Genomic DNA, 12,232 nt, shown 5'->3' with positions numbered 1-12,232 from the left:
ACCCCGTATACGTGTATGAATGTTCCTGTATAGATGTATAATATGTGTGTGTGTGTTTGTGTGTGCGTGTACATACACAAGTACATATAAAAACATACATCTATACATGTACTGTAATGTTGCCTGCGGGATTCGAACATCAGCTCTAAGATAACCCGTACAACTCTGATAACTGATACACTAAAGCAATTTCACTGAGCTTATGCTACGTTTATTTACCACGGCCAATGGACATGGATGTGAATCATAGTTAGTTGCACTTTTAATGGACTAAATGACATAAGATTTACTATGGTGTAGCGATCTGATTAATCACAACCTGTGTTACTACATTTTACAGCTTTTGCTGGAGAGACGGTTAGCACTCCCCTTGAAAAGGACGGAAGCGATCAATCGATCTTTCTAACACATATGGGCATTGCTCTCTACTTCAGAGCAACCCATTTTTAACAGCGGTGGTGCCCCAGCATGGCCGCGGCCTTCGGGCTAAAACATTTTAAAGGATTTTAAGGATTTAAGTACTGATTTTTTTGCTACGTTTCGTATTGAGATGACAGATGTAAATAAACAATAAAATCGAAGATGAAAATGGGTAATTAGTGTATCTGCCATATTTCCTGGTTTTTTTTTTCTTCTTCATCAGACACCCATCTAACCAACTCTCACCACCGAACAAATTGCTCATAATGCCGTCATCGCATTCAGGCAAAGTCGACCTCGGCGGAATTTGAACTCTGAACGTAACGGCAGAAGAAATACCGATAAGAATTTCCCCCGACGGGCTAATGTTTCTGCCAACTCGTCGCCTTATAGCAATTTACATACTAAACGCATTTCTGGGGCTGGTATGTAAACATTAATAACTTGTAGGTAACCATTTTTGTCTTCGATTTCATTGTATGTTTACATATGGCGTCTCGACACAAAATGTTGTAGCAAAATATCATTGCTGGCTTTAATTTCTGTAGAAATAATCTTAACAAAATAATGTAAAGAATATTGCTAACGGAGTAGAACGGGGTGTTGACTTTTAAAAACGGAAGAACATTTAATAAACTTTATAGTATATTATGGTTTTATAGTATTTTATGGTTGCATAGCGAAATACGTGCCTCTAAGTCATTAATATTTATATTTTACAGAATATGCAAAAAAAAATTTATATAACTTTCATCTTGATGTTTTTTCTTCATCATCTATAAAAATTGATTCGTGGACCGGAATAAACACTGCTGCCGACTCTGTTTTGATACTGGCCTACAGTCAGGTATATGACGTACCGACTCGGCCTGATGTGACATACCGCATATAACCAGGCGCATAGTAGACTAAGCCATACCTTGTTCTATGTAGGACTATCTGACATGCTAGGCTACATCCACTTGTATTTTTGAGAGCATAATTCAAACGCTGTTCTTCTAGAGACTCAAAAGATATGTGACTATTCTTCTTACTTGTTTTTGGATAGCTAGCTCTGTTACAGAAACTATTCTTTCGGATGCATATCCTTACCTCAACAGTTATCTTACAGTTCGGACAGTTAAATGTTTTTAAGCAGCTCTTGTGCTCGCAATACTAGCAAATGTATTGTAGGAAGTTCGTTGTCTTATTCAAGCAACACATTCCTGTAGTTAGCAATATATATATGTATTGATGTTGTTTTTGTAATAGTTACTTACATAATCGTGAAGGCGCATGGTTCAGTGGTTAGAGCGTCGAGCTTACGATCGTGAGATTGTGAGCTCGAATCCCGGACAGGGCTGCGTATTGTGTTCTTGAGCAAGACACTTTATTTCACGTTGCTCCATTTAATTCAGCCGTAGAAATGAGTTGCGACGTCACGGGTGCCAAGCTATATCGGCTCCTGCCTTTCCCTTGGATAACAATGGTGGCGTGGAGGGGGGAGGCCGGTATGCATGGGCGACTGCTGGTCTTCCATAAACCACCTTGCCCAGACTTGTGACTAGGAGTATAACTTTCTAGGTGCAATCCCATGGTCAGTATCGTGACCGAAGGTGTTCCCGACGACCCGATTAACATAATCGTTGAAATTGTTCAAATTGACGGTTTTGAGGTTTAAAATATAGCATTTCGCTTTTAGAACAATGAGTCTTCGTGTAAAATTATATTCGGCCTACTTTTATTTTTTAGTAATCTTATGATCATTGCCACAATTTTAATCGGGTCTTTTCTTGAAGTAATATGTTGGTCGGTATTACTGGTTATCACTAGGAACACAACGGGTAGGTTTAGTGGGTATTTGTAAAAGATTTAATTAAGGTTGGAGAATGTGACAAGATTTGCGTTTGAGACGTTTACGCTTTATGCTTAGTGTTGGTGAGGAAATATCGTTTATTTTGAAGTTAAGAAAGCGGGCTTGAGTACGGATCTCTGTTTTACTCTATTTGAAAAAATACTTCTAAGTTCTGGAATTGGTGGATTTTGTAGCGATGCTAGCAATCATGACAATCAAATCCTGATTCTACTAGTAGCTACGGTGATAGTGAGCTGGTAGTGACATTGATGGTGCTAACAGCGGTCTCATCGACAGAGGTGTAGGAGTGGCTGTGTGGTAAGTAGCTTGCTTACCAACCACATGGTTCCTGGTACAATCCTACTGCGTGGTACCTTGGGCAATTGTCTTCTACCATAGCCTCGGGCCGACCAAAGCCTTGTGAGTTGATTGGTAGACGGAAACTGAAAGAAGCCCGTCGTATATATGTATATACGTGTGTCTGTGTGTGTGTGTTTAACTATATATGTGTGTATATGTTTGTGTGTCTGTTGTTCCCCCAACATCGCTTGACAACCGACGCTGGTGTGTTTACGCCCCCGTAGCTTAGCGATTCGGCAAAAGAGACCGATAGAATAAGTACTAGACTTACAAAGAATAAGTCCTGGGGTCGGTAGTTGTATCAGTGGTGGTAGTAATGATGGTATTTTAGTAGATGTGTTGTCAGTTACACCATATTGATAATAATGCGGTGAGCTGGCAGAAACGTTAGCGCGCTGGGCGAAATGTTTAGCGGTATTTCGTCTGTCGTTACGTTCTGAGTTCAAATTCCGCCGAGGTCGACTTTGCCTTTCATCCCTTCGTGGTCGATAAATAAAGTACCAGTTTTGCAACTGGGTTCATTGTAATTCCTTTGTCCTTGTTTGTCCCCTCCACGTTTAGCCCCTTGTGGGCAGTAAAGAAATACATATTGATAATAATGTAGCATATTTTTGTTGTAATGATAATGTTGCTTGTGTGGCTGATGTTGTTTATTGGTAGTGTTGGATTTGTTCATCATTGTTATGATGGAGGCAATGGACATGGTGACACTGTTGATATTGGTAGTGGCTATAAACTATACCATGCTGCTGTTGCTGTTGCTGCTGCTTCTGCTGCTGTTCCTGCTGTGGCTGCATGGATGGTATAATGAGTAGTGGCAGTGGCTGTTGCGGCGGCTGCGGCTGTGGTGGTGGTAGTGGTGGTGGTGCTGGTGCTGGCGATCCATCAGGTAGGTTAGTGGTGATGGTCGTGACTGTAAGAGTGTTCTCGTTCGTGTTGGAGGCGGCGGCGGCGGCGGCGGTATTCATGGTAGTGTTTGTTACATACAATGTTGGTGATATCTAACGAAAAAATGGCAACGGAGCTGATAGAGGCAACGCGGTGAATGGCAGCTGAGAAGTGTAGCATTCATCGTTGCAATAGTGGTGGTGGTGGTGGTAGCGACGATAGTATTGGTGGCAATAGTAGAGGTGATATTTGCTGAAGTGTTGATGTTCTTTGCGATGGTGGAGATGTTGTTGTTGGTGGTGGTAATGTTACTTGAGTTTGAGTGGGGGTAGGATCCAAGCAATGGTTGAACGGATTGTAGTGGTTGCAGTGGTGATTATTAGTGTTGGCGATGGTGATATCGATACTACTGTTTGATGTTAGAGGTGCAAATATCGTTACATTTGTTAGTTTGTTCAGTTGAATAGGAACGAGAAGAGGTGAGCAAGAACACGAGTTTGTAATTTGTCAAGATATGTTAGCAAGGCAGTGGCTGGTAAGTGCAAACAGAACGGTGAGAGGAATGAGTGAGGGAAGAAAAGGCGGACGGAGAGATGAAACGATTTAGAAAATGATAGAGAGAGAGCGAGAGTGAAAGACAATTATGCGAGCGCGTCTATGTGCGTAACTGTGCATGTGTGTAAGTGCGTACGTGTGTGTGTGTGTGCCACTGTGCGAACGTGAGTATGTGTGTGTGTGTTTGTGTCTGTGTGTGTATGAAGAAGGGAGGAAATGAATATAAGTACATTTGATTCCACGGCGAATAAAAACAAGAGTAAAGTTGAAATGATTGCATATACGCATGTATGTGTGTTTTTCTTTATGGGTGCATACACATGACATATATGTGTTTATGTACAAATGTATATACGCGTGTACACACACACACACACACACTTAAATACATGTATGCCTATATGCATATATATAAATACATATATATAATATATATATATATATATATATATATGAAATATATATATTAGTATATATATATATGAGAATATATATATTAGTATATAATATATATATGTATATACACACACATATTCTTTTATTTTTTTATTCGTTTCAGTCGTTTGACTGCGGCCATGCTGGAGCACCGCCTTTAGTCGAACAAACTAACTCCAGGACTTATTCTTTATAAGCCCAGTACTTATTCATCAGAACCGCTAAGTTACGGGGATGTAAAGATACCAACATCGGTTGTGGGGTGAGAAACACAAATACACAAACATACACACACTCACATATATATATATATATATATATATATATATACGACGGGCTACTTACAGCTTCCGTGTACCAAATCCACTCACAAGTCTTTGGTCGGCCTGAGGCTATAGTAGAACACACTTGCACAAGGTGCCACACTTCTATCTATATATCTATCTATCTATCTGTCTGTCTGTCTGTCTCTGTCTCAGATTCTCTCTCTCCCTCATATATATATATATATATATATATATATATATATATATATATATATATATAATATATATATATATATATGTACAACGCCTTCACCAACAGTAAACAACATAAAATACAAAAACAAATGACATTCAATATGTAAACAATGAAAGAAACAAATGAAAAACAGGAAAAGTAACACAAAAACGACCCTTCATCAGTTGTCAGGTGTCTATCTAATCCTCATTTCGAGCATTGAACGACAATATTATTCTTCGAAGTCAGATGTTTCCATAAGTACCAAACGAAATTTTGGGATTTTTGGAGGGTCAAAGATGGGAACAAAAACAGGACATCCGGCGGTGCACAGTTTGGATCCCATTGATGAAGAAGCTTTCATCTTGTTGATAAAAAAGGTCAACAACAGATGTGACATCGTTATCACTTCGACACTGCTTCCAACTTGAATGCTTTTTCATGCTGAGAAACATGATTGTCAGATGTAGCCAAATGAGAAGAATGAAGCCACAGTCACACACAGCAGCCATTGAAACCAATAGCTTGTGCACTGAAGCATTATCCTGATGAAGCAAGTACCTTTTTTGCCAGTTGCAAAGGTGTTTGGTCATGATAGCCTTTTGTAACTACCGCAGTAAATTGTCATGGTACTTTACATTGATTTTGTGGCCCTTTTGAAGATAATAAAAAGAAAACATGCCTTTTGCATCCCATAAAACTGAGGCCGTCACTTTTTCTTCAGAATAAACGACCATGGATTTCTTTGGAGCAAGTGAGGAGAGATGCCTCCACTGCCTGGATTGTCCGTTTGTCTTGGTATCAAAGTGATGAAGCCAACATTAATCTTGGCTTAGGAAATGTTCTAGGAAACCAGCTGGATCTGCCTCAAAGAATGTCTGATTTCCCGTAATGTGATCAGCATGGTGCACTTTTGATCAGGTGTCAGAAGCCGTGGGACTCACCGAGTAGAAACCTTTGTCATGCCAAGTTCATTGTGCAGAATATTCTGAACTCTTTCCCTGTATGAATTAATAGCATTGGCTATTTGACTTATTGTCGATTGTATCCAGGCCTTGAGTCATCTTCATGATTCTTCCTTCCCTTCCTAAGAAGGTTACAGGATTGCTGAACTGAATTCCAGCACAACTGTGATCGACTGGCTCCACAGTATCGAGAACAAATCAGCGTGCTGATTCACACATAGTAGACTTCTACCCTTCTATTCCGAAATATCTTCTCATAAAGGCTATGGATTTTGCTAAGCAATTTCTTAGTATAGGCGTTCTCGATGTCAGAATCATCATGAACTCCAAGAAGTCAATCCTGGTACACATCGATTTCTTCTGGGTGAAAAAAAAAGACGATCCACTCTTCGACGTTTCTAAGTGTGCCTACGACGGGGCCGAGATCGCTGACCTCATCGAGTTATTTATTTTGGATAGCCTCAAGTAACGCATGTATCCACATGTGTCAGTATTGTACAGGGGACGACAACCTGGCAATCTCAAGCCATATGAACGGCCACGCAATAGACAAGTTTAGTTAGAACCTGATAAAAATATTCAAAGAATTCTGCCTTTCCATACCAGATACCACCCACTTGACCAGATTGGTTTCCGAGCTGCCATCCGTGACATGTAAACGAGCAAGGACCAGCGTTACAGGAAGCCCGAATCGTTCTCTCCACTGCTGCAATTAGAAACTTAGTCTCCGCCGTTAGTAGAAGAATATTCAAGAAAGTGTTTAGGGAAAGCTATGCGAAATTCTGTCCAGTACGCTTCATACGTTATTCATAGGGATACGGTTTTTCATACCATTACCTCATACTTTTTCTGCCAGAGTATTACGATACGGATAGACCTTCATTGGAAAAAAAATAATCTAGAATACATGCCTATCAATTCATTTAATCCCAAATAGAGTTAACACTTTCTCTTAACATATAACGGAAAAATCACCTAGATCTTTGATAAGCTGAATGACAGTGAAAACTCGGATTTCAGGCAGGAAAACAAAATTTTTCTTCTACAATGAAATCACTTTTGTCAGCAACATACGCAAAAATTTATTCACTAAAACGTTTTTCATACGAAAATTTCTAAGTAACATAAGGATCTTCTTTTCCTCACTCAATTTCTATTTTTATTTTTTTGTGTGTGTTATGTATGTAAGAAAGCTTACATTAATGTACTTTCAGTAAACTATTATGAGAAAACACTCTTTCGTCAAAACATAGTTTTCTATTTTTATACTTTTACTCATATATATGTATATATATATATATATAATATATATATATATATATATATATATATATATATATATATATATATATATATATATATATATATGAAAAGAACGACCCATTATGTTAAAAAACATAACATTTATATTTAAACAAAAAATTTATATGCATAAAAACAACTCATTTCAAACTTTTCTTATTATTCTTCCTATTTGTATCGTATAGAAGTGTGAGTATCGTGTGTGAGTGTGTATGTGTTTTTGAGTTTGTGCGTGTGTGTGTGTGTGTGCGCGTGTGTGTATCACACCACCACCTGCGGCAACAGTAGTTGACAGATATATAGTTAGATAGACAGATAAATTTAATACTGGAACGACAATAAGGAAAGTAAAGAATGGACTCACAATGAGGAAGTCATGAAAGAAAGTGTGAGACAGTTATATGTGGAAATACTTTTATGTTGTACAGGAAAATTATTCTGTGACAAAATTTCAATGAGAAAAAACATCACGTAATTTTCAATTCTTTGTTTGAGTAAAAATGTGTATAGTTGTACGTATGAGCGTGTAACAGTGCGTTTCCTCATGCGTTCATGTTTGTGTGGTAGTTTCATTCCCAGCAAAGTGACAATATAGACATCACTGACACCATTATCTCTCAGCTACTAAAATCAGAACGGCCGTTATTGCTACCCATATTAAACGACACCATCCACGCAATTGCCAGTAACATTTGAATATCTGCTGCCATACAACACAAGTACTACTGACAAAATCTGTCGACAAGGTACACTAATGGAAAACGAGTGATCTGAACACAATTGTTGCTCGTAATTCGTTTAGGAAAACATTTGATTTTTTGAACTTTTATTCCATTTGAAAAGAATTACACTTTCAATTAAATCTTTTCGCATAGATTATTTTAATCGATTGTTTTGCTGTTTAAATAGACAGAACTAGAAATATCAAACATATTTATCATTGTCAATTCTCCTACTTCTTCTTCTTCGTCTTCTTCTTCTTCTTCTTCTTCTTCTTCTTCTCTTCTTCTTCTTCTTCTTCTTCTTCTTCTTCTTCTTCTTCTTCTTCTTCTTCTTCTTCTTCTTCTTCTTCTTCTTCTTCTTCTTCTTCTTCTTCTTGGTATTTGAATGGTTGATCTAGATAATTTTCATGGACAAGGACTTGGTTACAGGAAGCTGAAGGCATCGTTCTCTCGGCGACAAGCTTACAGAGAGCGAATAAGAAAATCATTTAATCCGGCATTGCCGGAAGGTGATCATCAGCAAAAAACGGTGGTTCTCCCTGAAAAAGGTGATTAAAAATCTGATAACGCCTAGTTAGGAAGTAGGAATAGGTAAAACAAGTAAATGTGGTGACTAGGATCTTCTTGCGATAAGATGTCAACGGATCTTTTTGCGATGAGATTGGCCCTTGAAAAGTTCTTCAATGAAAAGGAGTAACGACGTATCATGAGAGCTAGGGAGCGTGCTGAAAGGCATGAAAGAACGAAAGCCGTTTGGTGACTCCGAGATGTGCAATGTAGCTACAAAGGTGCGATTTGGCGGATCATGATGAACGTGAGATATTCGATCCCAAGGAGATCTGTCCCACTTTTCTTCGAGTTTTATGGTGGGTTAAATAGCAGGATAGATTTTAGTGGCTGGAACGATTTTCGACAAGGATGATGGAGTGTTGGGAAAGCCTATAATGGCTGCGGTAAATCGGAAAGTGCTAGGTGATACCACCGGATGGATGGAGTTGGTGGGGATTGCCTACTTTCAGTGGTCTAATTAATAGATTTGCTTTTGTATGTCAGACTTGTTCTGCGACTTCATGGTAGACATCAACTGCAACTAGTAGCAGAACAAGAGAAAATTTAATTCTGTGAATCGAGAAGCAGTGGCGTAGCTGAGAAAGATCTCAGACAAGCGAGATCACATTACTAAATTTCGGCCCATTACTCTGCTATGATTGATTGATTGATTCCAGTTTCAGCTCATGAGCTGTGGCCATGCTGGGGCACCGCCATTTCAGTACGCATATTTCAGTACTTTTATTTAAAGCAGAGGTTCCCAATCATTTTTTATCTATGGATCCCTTTGATTACTATTTATTCTAGTGGATCCCCACCCCCATCCACTCAATGTTTAAAAACTAGTTTTATAGAAACTTCTTTCAAAATTCCTATTTTGTTTTTCACACATAAACTTGTGTAGGTTGAACTATATAAAATGCAAGAGAGATAAACCTAGCTGTTTCTAGCAATACATATCAATCTAAAGCAAAATTTTTTAGCGGCTCTTGAAATGCTTTTGTGAATATTCAATTTACTATTTTGTTGCATATACCCCCAGAAAACTTATATGGCCCCTCCAAGGCCATATAGACCCCAGTTGAAAACCACTGGTTTAAAAATGTTAGCGTAGAGATCGGCTTTTGTAGTCATTCCGAACAGATCTATCCTCGATAACTTCCATCTCATGTGATATATCAATGATGGCGGTATCCTGGTACGGGTAGGGTATCCTGGTACGGGTAGGGTACCCTGGTACGGGTAGGGTCTTGGTCAATTTAGATTAATGGAAAGCTCAGCCACCAAATTTGGCGGTTGTTCTTATGACATCCGATTTTGCTACGCTCTTCTCCGTTTTGGTATCGCATCATTTAGTGATATCTGACCAGCGGTTAGGGCGAACGGACGCCAATCAGGATGAAGTAGCATCATGCGCTTCGTACGTCAGAATTGTTCTCTCTCGTTTCTTCCGTTTGTTTGATTCTTGAGTCACTCCTTCGAAAACATGAGACATGAAGGCGCTTCATGCGTGAACCACAATATGGTAGTTCCTTGTCACTAATGCGATGTCACCATCATGGTGTCAGTCATTAGCCACATCGAGTTGATCAGCATCGCTTTACAGGACTACGAGACGGTAACATGTGCTAAAATAAACCAAGAAAAATTAGTGAGTTTGCAACCCGACTCATGAAGATGGAGGCCACACTATCCAACCATGTCGAGCGACGCTGGATGGACGGACCGGTTAAATCGGCCGGGATCTTGCTTGGTACAAATATCCAGGTGGAGAAGAATTAAGATGAAGTGACGAGCAGTTCGGTCACTTTCGCACACAAGTGAATGGAGAGATATCTATCTCGGAAAGCTTGTGTTGCGTTGGCGAATACTTACATTGCATCTGTCATCTATTATCTCCTAACTGTTGTGATGTGAACCAGTGCAAGTCTCAGGCAACTCTCAGGCGCTCCATCTGCTGCCAACATCTGCTTAATATTTTATTTCTTTATTGCCCACAGGGTGCTAAACATAAGGGGGAGTAACAAGAACAGACAAGGAGATTAAGTCGATTACATCGGCCCCAGTAATTAACTGGTACTTATTTAATCGATCCCGAAAGTATGAAAGTCAAGGTCGACCTCGGCGGAATTTGAACTCAGAACGTAACGGCAGAAGAAATACCGCTAGGTATTTCGTCCGGCGTGCTAACGTTTCTGCCAGATACGTATCACATATTTCTTTAGCGTATCACAACTTACACTTTTATCGTTCATTTTTAATAACTTTTCCTTCTCTTTCATTATAATGTGTACGTGTGTGTATCCATGGTTGTATGTATGCATGCATGGCATGCATGAATGTATGTATGTACACACAAACATACACACACAACCTTTCTCGAGTAGTTGATATTCTTTTCAGTTATATGTGATACCGATCTGCAAAATTTCAGGCATTATTCTGCAGTGCTAGGGAATGTATTTATCACCAACGTTCAGCCATGACCAATGTAAACTATAAATGTAATTGTTATATTTTCATTTATAAGTGATGTGCGTGAGTCACAGATCTTTAAAGTATCACGAAAAGTGAAACAACAGCAACGTTCCTGAAACATGCCCCCTAAGACTTTGTTATAACTGAATATCGATCTGTAGAAGCACTGTTCTAAATGGTGATAATGACTCACGCTATCACTTCTTACATAGAAATATGGAAGTATCAAGTGCCTCGATGTAGACTTTGTTTTAACAAGAGCTCTTTCAGACGTAATTCTTTCCTCTGATATCCGTTTCGCTACCTCAACTAATATATATATATATATACATAAATACATACATACATTCATGTGTGTGCATGTGTGCATGTATGTATGTATATATATGTGTGTGTGTGTGTTTGTGTGTTTGTGTGTGTATTTCCCTTTAAATATCTCTCCAAATATTTATCGATCAATCAATCTCGCTTTCATTGTGGTATTCTCTTTCGCAATCCTTTTACCATTTGCTTTCAATCTACATTTTTTAATAACTTATTTACCATTTTTACGTTGCTGTTGCACTCCGTCTCGTCTATTCTTTATTTATAAAGTTATATTTATCTTTATATTCCCTCAGTGGATATCTCCCTCCCTCCTTCTCTCTCTTTCTCTCGCTCTTTCTCTCTCATCCCTTCTTTTTCACCCGCTCAGCCTATACCTCCTTTCTTATTGTTTGAATCCCATTGTAACGTGAGCATCCTATACCTTATTTTATTGGTGTAACTTCCGCTGATGTCAAGCCAATACCGGAAGTGATTGCAATAAAGATAACATTTCTCGAAATAAACGTATTAGTTTGCTTTACCCCTTTTAGAATAAAAGATACGCGCACTATCCAAACACGTCTTAACGTGTATAAATTATATTTGCGATGTCAAACGTGTGACATTCAGAATAAAATTACTTGTTGGAATTTCTCTTAATCAAGTATTATGTTTTGATAATTTACGGCACATCATTAAGATTTCCTAGTGGATCTCACAGATTTTATATATTTCATCTGTTTATATTTTATATTTCATTTCTTTTTTATTTCTTTATTCTTTAAGCAATGTTTACCCATTTATTCTCATATAAATTGCTGCAACAAATTATACTGAAATATAAAGCAATCAATATCAAAACTACCATTGTAGGCAAAAGTAATTCGAGAACTTAATATAAATTCTAGGGTGGCTTA

The 12,232-nt window shown here is 38.4% G+C and overlaps 1 pseudogene; it reads left to right on the top strand.

Moving 5' to 3' along the window:
* The first annotated feature begins 340 nt into the window (after positions 1-340).
* On the top strand, positions 341-449 carry LOC115215294 (annotated as a pseudogene).
* The last annotated feature ends 11,783 nt before the right edge of the window (positions 450-12,232 follow it).

This window comes from Octopus sinensis, linkage group LG8 (assembly GCF_006345805.1).
Source record: "Octopus sinensis linkage group LG8, ASM634580v1, whole genome shotgun sequence".
NCBI classification, from domain to species: Eukaryota; Metazoa; Mollusca; class Cephalopoda; order Octopoda; family Octopodidae; genus Octopus; species Octopus sinensis.
The sequence above is the reverse complement of the archived record's forward strand: the minus strand, read 5'-3'. Positions and strand labels throughout refer to the sequence as shown.